Raw genomic sequence first — 12,850 nt, 5'->3', positions numbered from 1 at the left:
ACGTGTGACCTGTGGTTTTTAAATACTGACCTGAAAAGACTGGCTGCTGGGAATAGATGTGGGTTTTTTTCTTTCTCAGGTTCTCCTCTGAGACATATTTGCTGAAATACTTTATTACCTCATCACTGAGCATAATTTAAAACTGCAGTTAAGCACTCAGCATTTAAGTAAGAGCATGCATCATTCTGACAGTGTTCAGTTGTGAGGGTATAAAAACTTCACAAACATTAGTCCCAAAATTTCTTAAAATCTTCAGCTATTTCCTCTGCAAAAAATGCTCTGAGTTTGGCACATTCATTGACACACATTTTGAAGCTTTAGGTTCAGCCTTCTGTGTTTCAAGGTAACTGTTATGGCTTTGGCAAAACGTGTGAATTTAATTAATGTAATCTAAACAAAAGAAGCATTTCAGAGCTGCTTTAATCCATACGAGACCAATATGCTGATTTGTCAATGTGAATTTAATTAGTGTCTTCGAGTCTAAACTCCAACTCCCTCTTCTTTTATCTAATTATCACATTTATAAAAAACATTATCACATATTCGTTGGCCTGACTGCTTTGCCACGCAGTCACACTGAAATCTCAGTCATCATGCGCTCCTAATAAGCTCAATATGTTTCAAGGTCACCGCACTGGGCACAATAGCTTCCCACAGCCAGCGCACACTCCCTCTCCAGAGGCCCAGGACAGCTCCTCTAGCATCGTGCCTTTTCCCCATATTTGCCATGCAAAGTGAGATCCTTCTGGTGTAATCACCAGTTGAGTGCATCAATTATGCACCATTCTGGGGATGTCCACCACAAGGCATTCACTTATATAAGAATAATTGAGCAGAGAACAATTGCTATTCCTTTCACAAGTGGTTCCCAAGGGCTGCCAGGGGACTGAAGCAATTCACTCTTCATCAAGCAAACATTCAAGTCATGAGCATGACCCAAATCTCTCTGAGGATGTTGAAGATGTTCTCATTTCTCCCTACAGTCCCTGTCTGTCAAACCCAGCAAGGCAGCTCCCCAGGCCAGTGCTTCTGCTGCAGGCTGGTGCCAGGCCTGGGAAGGGGCAGCCGGAGCCAGGCCCAGGCCCAGGCCGCGCTCGCACCGTGAGCCCAGAGCCCTCATGGCCAAGGAGCTGCAGGGGAGCTGCAGGGGAGCCCGGGGCACTGGAGCTGCAGGGGAGCTGCACCTGCACCCGGGCCACCCCTCCAGCAGCAGGGAAGCTCTTGGCTGTGGGGGGAGACAACTCGGGCAGTTCCCACCTGGCCACCCTGACCCTCCAGCAGGATGTGTTGCACACACCCTCCATTGCTCTGTGTGCCAACCGCACCCGGCTCCCAAAACCCCTTTACGTCAATTGCCAGAAATCTGCAACCTTTAGCTTTTCAGATGAACAGACAAGCCTTTGTTACAGTACCTGGGCAAACTCAACCTGCTGGAGCCAAGCAAGGAGTGGGTGGTGGCTCCACACCTGCACTAGAAGCAATGAATTCCCTTACCCCCAGCTCCAACAGCACTGTGACCTGCCTTTCCCCAAAGGAGAAAAATCCTTCTACAGGTTATTCTTAGGAACTGCAGCAATATTGTTCAAGGAGGCTAAAAATTTTGACCCAAATACCGTTTTTCTTTTAAAGTTAGTCAAATTTCCCTAAATGCAACCCACTGAAGGTCATTCAAATAATATGTGATAAGTGATCCCAGATAATTCTTTTTCCTTCCACATTAGAAATGTGTAAATATCCTGAATTTCCCCTTTCCCCCGATAAGCAAAAATCCAGTGGAGCAAGGTCAAAGGCTGGATTTCAGACAAGCCTTCGAGCCTAGTACAGCAGCACCTCATCCTTGCAGGTCATCCTGCAGCCCATCCTCCTTGAGCAGGGCAGCAAAATACAGCAGAGCAGCATGCTCAAGTTTTGTTTTTCTTCTGTATAATTGTTGTATTTTAAGATAAACTGTCCTTGCTTGGTCAGGTTGTGATTATCAGCCAGTTTGGGTCAGAGTTACTGTCAAGGAACTTAACCACTGGATACTGAAGAAAAAAGGAGCTTTACAAGAGCAGTTGAATCGGGTTTCTGTTCAGAATCAGGCAGACAGCTCTGCCAGAAGAGCAAAATCCTTGAAATGCTCTTCACTGCACTTTAAAGACTAAACTAATGCCTGGATTGCTCATCTGAGGTGCTCACCTTGCCTGTGCTACCAGCAGAGATCCTCCAGTCTGCGCCCGGGGAGGGGAAGAGCTGCCCATGTGCAGGTGAACCACAGCCCCACCTCAACTGTGGGCTGGAAGCTAGAGAAGGAAACTTGGAAAAAGTGGCCTGGGAAGGTAATTTAGGTCAAAATTCTCTGAAAGCCTTGAACCACAGAGGACTGAGGAGTTGTTGCCCTCTAGAGATCTTGCCCCATACACGCAACCCTTGTGAATTTGGCCTCCCTGAAGTCAGTCTGGGCAGGGGGAGAGAGCAGAGCATTTTTGGGAGCTCACTTACACAGCTGGTACAAAGAGAAAAAGCCTGGTTTCCCTTTGGATGGAGAGACTTAAAGAAGCATCCACACAAAGTCAGATTCAACTGATGAACAGCCAAATCCTTATGAGGCTTCCCAAAAACAGTAAAACTCCAGGAGGCCAGTGCTGGGAGCAGGAGAGCTGTGCACCTTCCTCCAGCACGTGGGTCCAAGTTGCCCAATAGACAGCTTGGAAGGCACCAGAAATCATAGGAAATTGAGCTAGAAAAGATGCCGTAGTCTCTGCCCCACTTCAACACAGACTGCATAAATCTGCATGGCTGCAGACATGTTCACCACGCTGCTCTCACCCCACAGTGCCACAAACATCCTGGGCAATCCCATCCTTTACACTTAGGAAAGGTTTCTCAGCAGGAAGCCTACCCATTCCTGCTGCAGCCCAAACCCTGACTTCTCACCTTACCCCTTTCAGATACAGGGAACAAATTACTTGTGATCCTTGCAGCAGGTCTTGGTATTTGACTGCCGTGTTCCTCTTCTACATGTGTGAGATGGGGTGGCAGGAGAGGGGGAATCTCCATCAATGACAGCCAATTTTTTTCATGCAAAGAGAGGAAATTCTGCATTTTTGGCAAAAGTGAACTTTCATTAATTCTCCCAGCTGGAGCTTCACCATTTTCCAGAGGAATTTGGCCATTTTCCCAGTGTGCAAAGCCTCTGTGGGTTAGCACCAGCAGGGTTTCATTTTCACAAGATCAGACTCCAAATACACAACACAGCCTATTGTCTAAATACAGTGTGAGCACAGCTCAAGTCACCTGATCAGGGCCTGGTTTCCTGGCATTTACTTTCCCCATCTGTTGGCTTTTAGCACAAATTGAAGCACAAATGCCTACTAATGCTAGTCTCACATATGAACGTGCTCACAAAGCCATATTCTATCATGCTGAGCATATTGGACCCAGTTCAGTTTGTGTGAAATGTAAGGCATATCCCAAAGGCAGAACTGGAATTGCTTTGAGGGCGTGCTCCTTGCCCAGACCTCTCCCTGCTGAACATACATATGCCGGAGACCTCTTTTGGAAAAAAGAGAAATGCACATAAATGGAACCTTCCCTCAGGCTGGCTCTGATCCTGCTTCATTTCTCATCTGACCCCCAAACATGTTCCAAATGAGCTTGGAGAAATCAATCCTGTTGTGCGAGAGACACAGTTTTGAACGATGATGCCCTGAATTTCCTTGCGCGTTAACGAGCGGGATGAGCGAAGAAGTGACGCAGGCGCCGCAGCAGGATGGCTCTTGCACAGCCACACGCCATCCGAAAGCCAGCCTGGCCTTTCCAAGCTGCCCACGGCTTCTGTGGCCTCCAAGGAGCCTCTCTGCACAAGGGCTGCAATAAACCTGAGCTTCAAGACCACATTAAACATCTACCGTAAGTGCAACGGATGAGTACAGAAACCAAAGCTGGTGTTTCACCACCAGTCATTTTCAAAGGATCCTCTTTAAGCATTCCAGCTCAGTGTTGTCTTGGGAAATTGGGAGTCAGAGTAGGGATTTGTCCTGTGCCCCTGGCTATTTCCTTCAGTCTTCTGCCCTGTGTCAAAGCCCCGTGGAGCGGGGCCCCTTGCATGCCACCACCCAGCCTCAGGGATTGCCAGTGCTCATCCCCAAACCAGGTTTCTGAAGGTCAGTTCACCCATAACCCGGGCAAGGAGGGATCATGCCAATTAAGAAGCTTACCAAAATCAGCACCTAGACCTAACCCACAAGGCTTTTCTGGATTTGTGTGCCTGTAATTTCAATAAAGGAGCTTCTTCCATATGTGCACCTTCTCAGTTTGCCTTTATCTCTTTGATTCATCCTTAAAAACAGCTATAAAGTCTTGTGTCACATTTCATCTTCTGTTTCTCAGAAGCGGCTGAGAAAGCACCAGCTCTCTTCTCAAAAAGGGACTGTGTGACTCCTCTGATGGAGCTTGCACATTGTCATATCTACTCCTGGTGAAATATCCAAGGGCAGCTTCTGGGCCCCTTCTCTTTGAGCATGCAAGCAGAAGTACTCTGCTCCTGATGGATCATGTTCAGGACATCTTTTTGCTTTCTCCACTCCCAAGAAAGCATGCTATTTTCTACTTTATATCCCTTGGCAATTCCAGACAAGGTCTTAACCACATCCTTGCACATAGACAGCAGACAAAGCTCCTTCTGAGCCCAGATCTCCATTCATCATCTTCTGCCAGTGCCACATGCAAATTCTGTCCTCCGTCAGTGTTGCGTGCACATAAGAAGCCAAGCAGGCACAAAGCCAAATGGACAACAGAGGCCTCAGCAGGAGGACTGGGAGCAGGTTTGATGCGGTCCCAGGAGAGCTGCAGCAGTCAAGGGACAATGGTGACACACAGACAACAGTGGTAGTTGCATCTGCAAGCCAGTTTTGTGACACTCCCAGGGCTGGGGCAGATTAAACTTAAACTGGAACTTAAAGGGAGGTCCTTCAGAGACTTTTCCCTCCCTTCCCTGCTCCTGCCCCGGGAAGCATTCAGGTGTATTTTTCTACAGGAATTTTCACACTAAAGGTGGAGCAAAAGGAAAAGGCATAGGTACCTCAGATCTCCTGAGTCTCTGGGCAGGTAGGTGCTTGCTCCCAGCAGCCTTAGGACACGGTGTCATTTCCCCAGAGAACAGGGCTTGGCAGGGAACGTGTCGTTCCTCCAGAGGAGCAGCAGAGGGATGTGGGTTGGAGCGGTGGCACAGACCCCTCCTGTACAGCCAGTGCTGTTCTCACCACACACAGCCCCTGCCCGCCCTGTGCTGCACCAGGCACAGCCAGGGAACCCCAGGAGCGTGCCCAGGGCCCCGCAGTGAGCTGGAGAAAGCTCCACAGGGCCAGGACTGCTTCCCATGCCCACACAAGCTGTCTCACAGATGCCAGCCCTGCTTCCACCAAGAGCTGCTCACTAAGTGATGCCACATGGACATTGTCCCAACAAAGATTGTGCACAACTTGGCCAAGCATTTCTCCAAGAAAAAGCAAAGAGCTTTTTGACCTGCACACACCCAGGGCAGCATCCCACAGATGGAGTCTTAGCTCTGCCCTTCAGCGCTGGCCATACCTGGAAACAGTCACTGCTTTGCAATGCCAGGAGATTTGTTCACCAGCAGAAACCACCCTGGGGAGCTTTGCAAGTGGTGTAAGACCAGCCCTGGGAGCACACACCACTTCTGCCCCTTGCCAAACTCCTCCTTTAAAGAAAAAAAAATAAAATTCACCTCTCAAAGTACAAGGAGTCGCTTAGCAGTGCGTCGAACATTATTTTTAATGTAGCCAAATGGTGTGGCTGGGAGTGTAGCCCCAGAGTCTGGCCCCAGCACTGGTGAGTTTGGAGATGCTGCTGCTCCACTTCACAGAATGGAGAAAAAACATTGATTTGACTTCCCTCCAACAAATAGTTTTGGTTGAATTTTGTTGATGTCCACCACCTTTCTGACAGCAAACCAAAATCTCAGCTGCCAAACTGTTGTTTTTTTTTTTTTTTTTTTTTTTAATGCTGAAGCCATAAATTCCTCCCTCCTGTGAGTTTACAGCAGGGAAGACTTTGCTAGTGTAAGAAGGGGTAAAAAAACCTGCACCACCCCAGACCTCCTCAACTACATGAAAGCTGCTCTGTCAGTTGTCACTTTGTTATTTCAAGATGGGTGAAATGAATGGTCCACAGCCCATTGTGACAGCTAATGGGCACCACAGCCCACGCCAGGGCATAGTCAGAAGCAGGCTGGGTTCTGGATGCCCCAGCAGTCCCATGCAGAGCACACCACCCAGCTGTCAGCCCTGAGGATCCCCAGTCCAGTGCAGTCCTGGAAAAGATGTTCTGAGTGTTGGTAAAGACACCTGTATTACCCTACTAGGAACATCTCTTCAGACTCTGATGGAACACTTCTTTCCAGCACAGCAGGGGTTGTGCCCTACTCCAAGCACTGGTAAATATTACAAATATTAAAATGCTTTTAAAATGCAAAGTACAGCATCCAGCCCTCAGGCTGAAGTTTTTGAAATAGTCACTATGATATGGGCCAGTATGTACTGCATTTAGATATATATATATCATTTGATAATCATGACTAAGCAATGATTTTTTGATTTTCTAGCTATAAAAACATCTTTCAAAGAGCAGCTTTGTCACTACAGCATCTTTCCACTATGGCATAGAAAGAGGCAGCCGGCAGACACGGCACTGAGTACTCGAGAAAGTGCCTTTGCACACATAGCGTGCGGAGAACCGAGCTCCTGGAAAAGCCTGCCTCAGTCAGACAAATCAGGCTTATAAACTCACCCCGTTTGGGAAGGAGGGAGTGCAGAGAGGGGGCTAATGGCTGCTTTATTGCATTAGGCAATATCTTCATTAAGGCAGAAGAGAGTAACTGAGGGGAATGTGCATGTAGCGTGACTTCTTTGCTAGAACCCCACAAACCACCAACTGGCAGCTCCTTGGCTCCTCGCCACCCAAATCCAAGAGACCATCTGGCAACTGGTTCAGTTATCCCTCCCCAGTTAACAGATGTACACTAGATGGTGTGGGAATGGCATTTTGCAGAAGCAATTAGTTTAATCCTCAGATAAACAGTTTAAATTCCAAGTGGTTTGAGGAAAAGAAAACAAAAGGGAAAAGAAAATCCAAAAAACAAACCAAGTTGTTTCCACTTTCAGTGAGAATAACTACTGAACAGCTAATTCAGCTGGTTTCACCACCAGTGTGTGCTCACGGGGCTTGTTCCTCTTTCCAGCTTCATCTGTTGGACAACACAAATCCACCAGATTGATTTGGAGGCTGCGACTGCATGGCCCCACTCCCGTGGCTGTGCAAGCACTGCTCCCACTCTCCCACAGCCAAAACCCAGCTGGGTAGAGGCTGCTCTCTCAAACACTGCTCCTTCCTGACTTCAGCTCTTTGTCTGGCCTTGGACAAATCATTTAACCTGGTTAAATCAATTTGCCTGGCTCACACACCTCTCTGTCTCCAGAAAATGAGGTAAATTATGTGGTCCTGCTACAGGGAGTACTAAGGTGGAATCAATTAGGGTTTGTGAAGCACTTGGAGAGTCTTGAATTGGGGAAATTATTGAAATAGAGAACATCCTTATTAATTACACTAACTGATTAATTTATTATTAAATTAAAACAACTTTGTTCTCTTGAGAGGAGAAAAATATTTTTCCAGCCATTTCTTTTGCTCACATACTTGGAAAAGTGACTTCCAACTAAAGAAGATTGAATGAAGAGCTTAACCCAAATAAAATAAATTGCCAGTAATTTCTGGTATCCCCTATACCATTATTGAACAATTTGCATTTGAATCGGGGCTTTTTCTATCACAATCCAGCTTCACCTGATCCTGCTCTATAATCACCATCCCCATTTATGAAATCCCAGCATGTTGCCGTAGAAATTATGTCACAAATTCATCATTATGACTTCCCCAGCAGGAGCAACTGGAGCTGGAGATTGGCTGTAAAAGTTGCCTCCTTACCAGTCATGCTTTAAAGATATTTTAATGTTTTTTTTTAAGGTAGAGAAGTGAGATTAGCTACTATAGGGAATTAGACAAGCATGTCATGAATATCCCAGGGATACAAGATTACATCCATGAGTCACAGGAAGCATAAAATATGATCAAGAGACTTTATGGAGGATGATCTTTGAAATTACCTCCTAATCGCTGAGCAGTTTGCATAAAACTGACTATTAGTTAAAAAAAAGTAATTCAAAATTCAAAAGTGAACCCAACTGATAATAGTGAAGTTACAGCTATTCCCATCAGTAAGGCTTATCAAGTGTCAAGCCACTCCAGGCCCACAGCTTATAGGTTTGTACACTCCTTTGATAACATGATAATTGGTCAGGTACTGTGGCAAGAAACATTCAGAGAGTAAACTTTTGAGGTAAATTATTTAAATATAAATATTTTAGACTTTTCTTGCGAGGCTATGTTCTTCCTGCTACTGCTTGTCAAAGGCTGGCAGGTACTGCAATTCCTAATGAGAGCTACTGAAGAACCTTGACACAGGAAAGCCTCAAAACAAAGACTATTTCTGCTATAAGCAATACACTTTGCCACCAATTGTCTTATTATACCTCCTAATCATTAAAAACAAACAACATCAGAATAAAAGCCTCTTTTTATCAGTGTTAAAACAGAAAATAATTCAGTGAAAAAATAGCACCTTATGTAGAGTGTAACACCCAGTCTGAGGGCCCCACACGTGAACTTGGGTCTCATCTGGGTGCATTCTCACTTTCCCTCCTTGCTCCCACGCAGCCGGAGCCTCCCGCTCCTCTCAGCCTGGGTGATTTCAGAGGCGCCGCGGCTGAGGGGATCAAAGCCACGTGTGCCAGGCCCCCATGCATCAGCTATTAACTCAGGCTGCCACCAGGTCTCATCTGAGCCAACACAAATTATGGCAGCTGGAAAATTACCCAGCTGTAAATCACCACTGCGTGGTTGTCAACCAAGTTCTCCAGTTGGACGCACAGAATTCTCCTCTTCTCCCCACCAGCTTTGCACCTTTTCGAAATTTAAAACAAGGAAACTAGGCAGCAGATATGTCCCATATTTAGTTAGAATAAATGCTTTTGTAATGTTGTTGAGCAGTCTGGCAGGTTAATTAGTTCTCTGAGGTATCCTAGAGAACAAGATTTGCCTGGTAAGGGAGACACCATCCATTTAAACCAACTAAAGACAGTGAGGATGAGCAAGAAACACCAAGATTTTGCAGAAAAAAACCCAACCAATGGAGGAAAAGGGAAAAGAAAAAAGCGTAATACAGACAGGGGCTTATGCCTATGTTCCCAGAAGAGCAGCCCTACAAGCAGAGAGCAACCACCAACCTGCAGGTAAATAACAAGATCATTTAGCCCCCATAAGCCTGTTACATTGCAATTGAGCCCTTCTGCTTCTCAGCAGTGACAGGCAACAATTGATTAGTAGCAAACACTCTGATGGGTACTTGGTCCTTGGTCCTTATTCCAGCAACTAGACTCTTCAGCCAGTATGTCTGTCCCAGTGCAGCACAACTCATTAAGAGAAAGAGCAGGAGGAAACTTGGGAGTCATTCAGGGCTGGAATAAGGGGAAGTAAAGAAGCAGACACACCTGGTTCCACACATCCTGTGGCAAGATTCTGAGGAGCTGGGTAACTGGATCACACTGGTGTGTGGCTTTCTACCCAGGAAGCATGTGTCTGAAGCCTGGTCATCTCTGGACAGTATGTAAGGAGTATTGTATGTAGTACACAGGAACAGTGGTTTAAGGTTATTAACAATGTGGGAAGGCATCCTGTGCTTCCTGAAGGATACCTGCATTGGGCCAGGAAAGCATGGTTGGGCTTACAAACTACACACTGAAATACCTGTCACTTAAAGAGCAACCTGAAGAGAAAAGCTACCCACTGAATCCGATCCATGCCATGGACCTGCTCAGAACCTCAAAGGAATCTTCCCTAGGGTTGAGTCAGAAATCTGGGGGGGCAAAAGACATCCTCCTCCCTACATCACAATGCTATCTTAGAGGGTCTGTAGGAGCTCTTTGTGGCCACAGCCACCCCAGTCAGCCCTTTCACAAACTCCAAACACAATACAGATATGTCTGCCCCAGCACAGCACAGGCCACAGGGTGACAGCAGAGCAGCTGAACAGAATACATGCCCTGAGAGCCTTTCTTGGGCAATCATTAGGCTGGCCACCCATGGCAGGGACAGGCCTGTCCTTCCATCTCTGAGGGATAAACAGAGCAACCAGGAGACAGGGACCACCCTCCTGGTTTTATACCCAAGGCACAGAAAAACCCCAGCTGACAGAAAGATGGCAGGGTCTAATTCCCTGCTTTAAATGTCCCAATTCACCATAAAACACTTTGGTCTCAAGCACTGGACAAGTCATTGCCCCACGTGCAGCACCAGAGCCCTGCTGTTTTCCAGACAGCATTTATTTGCCAGTTCTTGGGGACGTACATGGTCTGTGGAGGACAACAAGCTTGCTATGACAGCAGCATCACAGCCCAGGGGCACAGACACCATCGTGCCTAGAGACACTCCCTGCCCCAAGACAGCCTCAGAAGCCAGCCCACTTCTGCCCAGAAAACCTCTACCCCAAGTCAATGGCATAACAATTACTGCCACAAACACCTCCCTTTTCCCCCTTTGCCCTCAGAGAGGCAAAGTTCAAAAACTGTGGATTGTTTAACTCACATCTTTTCCTGTTGTTTGGGATCGAGAAGCAGCAGACACTCCAGCCAACAATCCAGAACATACTCCTTCCCCCAGCTCCCTCTTCACCACACCTGAAAGCCCTAACAATCCCATCAAGTCACCGGTTTTGCTGCCTAACTACCCTCAGCTGCACAGGCAACACCAGTTCACTCTGTTCCCTCCTTTCTCACTGATGCTGAGGCTAGTGGATCTCCCCAGCCTGTCCTGCAGGAAGCTGCCCATGTATCCTCCTGAGACACGTGCTAGATCTGCTTCAGCTTCTCCAGTCCCCATAGGACTTCTTCCCTGAGCATGAGCTCATCCTGCAGGGCTGCTGTTTTGGATAAGGCATCTGCCTTTTTGTTTTCTTCCCTCTTAACCAAAGCTTTCCTATAAGCACAAAGCCAAATGACAGCTGGCTCCTTTTCCATAGTCAAAAAAGGTGCCAGAAAATTCTGAGGGCATATATTCAGATTCTCTACAAAACAGCACAAATTGTAGATATGGGAAGTATAGAGTACAAGTATTTAGATGTAGAGGACCTCAGGAGGAAAAATGGGTGGTTGTCTCTTTGGCAGGGGGAATGCAGCAGCAGTAGCAAATCTCACACACATGCACACGAAAGTTCACTGATAACAGTTTAAGAACAATCAATTTTACTTCATGACTTTGGCTCTGGAATGACTGGCAAGCTTCAGAAACCTGTTCAACCCACTTACTATGTTTTAGCTCAGTAGTAGTCACAGTAAAAGCACCACAAATACAGTTTTACAACCCATTTTACTTTGCCTCTTGTGAAATGCATATTTATTAATCTGGCAAAATTTCCTGCTGGGAGTTTATGGCAATTGTAGCTCCAAATTCTCTCGTGAATTAATTTCCCTTTGAACATGTAAAATTTAAAAGCAGCTTCATGCAACATAAGTATCCAATAAAATCCCCCCCAACTTTAAAAATAAAATTTAATAGGAAGGGCCCATACAAACAGACCAGCACCAATTCCAAGAGCATGAAATCTCTAGAGTGGTGCTTTTGAACCAGCTGATAACCAACCACAACCTGATTTCTCTGAGAGCAATGCTGTTGTTTCCCACCTCAGCAAGGGAACAGAAGGGAAACAGAGGTTTTTCTTGGTAGGATGGGAAAATACTTGTGAGGCCAAGTTGCCATCAAGAGCATATCTGAACCTCTTTGGGAACTATGTTTACTGTAGCCAGCTCCTCCTGGTACGCCAATGCTTGACACTTTTTAAGTTGTGTAAAGCTTAGTTTTTATTCCTCAGGCACCGTTCAAAAGATGTGGCCTGGCAGCCATCCCACCTGAGCTAGGTGATCTGTCCCAACATTTCAGTAACCTTGAAGGAACACCTTCCAGAGAGACCTGAAATCCTTATACCAAAGATTACACTATCAAAAGGATAATAAACATTAACTGCAGACACCTGGTGTTTACATGACTATGAAAAAATACAGAGTCATTTTGGGTCTTGTTAAATTGTGGGTTTAGGTGCTGAAAAGTAGCTTCCAGCAATGAATGTTTCCATATGCCATTTAATAAGCTTTGAGTATTTCACCCATTAATCTGAGTGAATATCCCCCTACTCACCTCCAACAGCATCTGTAACACAGCCATTGGAATTACATGTCTGCAGTGACTCTGCTCAGCTTCCAGGGCCTTTCAATATTTTGGGGAGCCTCTTTAAAACTTTGACATTCCTTAGAGAAGAGCCCTTGCCATCTTATAGCTGAAGAGGCTATTAAGATGTTCCATCTCACACAATCCAGCACTGAAGCTAAGGTCTGCATAGGAAGGAAAAGGCTTCACCTTTATGAAATATCCATTTCCAAGCCCCCTAGATTCATGTCCAAACTTCCCAACAAGCTCAATTAATCTTCACAGGATGAAGAATATGGAGACATATGTTGCAAATGGCTATAAGAAAAAATAGGGGGTTAATCTTTGATAGAAAGTGGTTTGCCCAGCAAAAAGTATTTTGGGGTAAGCTGGAGAAAGCACAGAGATGACACACAGGTCCAGAAACCTGTGCCCATCCTACAACCACAGATTCAAGCAACCCACCAGTTTTTGCACAATCTGCACCAAAAACATAATCAAACTGCTTATGAACAATATAAAACTCAAAACCAATCAA

The sequence above is a fragment of the Melospiza georgiana genome, chromosome 12 (genome assembly GCF_028018845.1).
Source record: "Melospiza georgiana isolate bMelGeo1 chromosome 12, bMelGeo1.pri, whole genome shotgun sequence".
Lineage (NCBI taxonomy): Eukaryota > Metazoa > Chordata > Aves > Passeriformes > Passerellidae > Melospiza > Melospiza georgiana.
The sequence above is the reverse complement of the archived record's forward strand: the minus strand, read 5'-3'. Positions refer to the sequence as shown.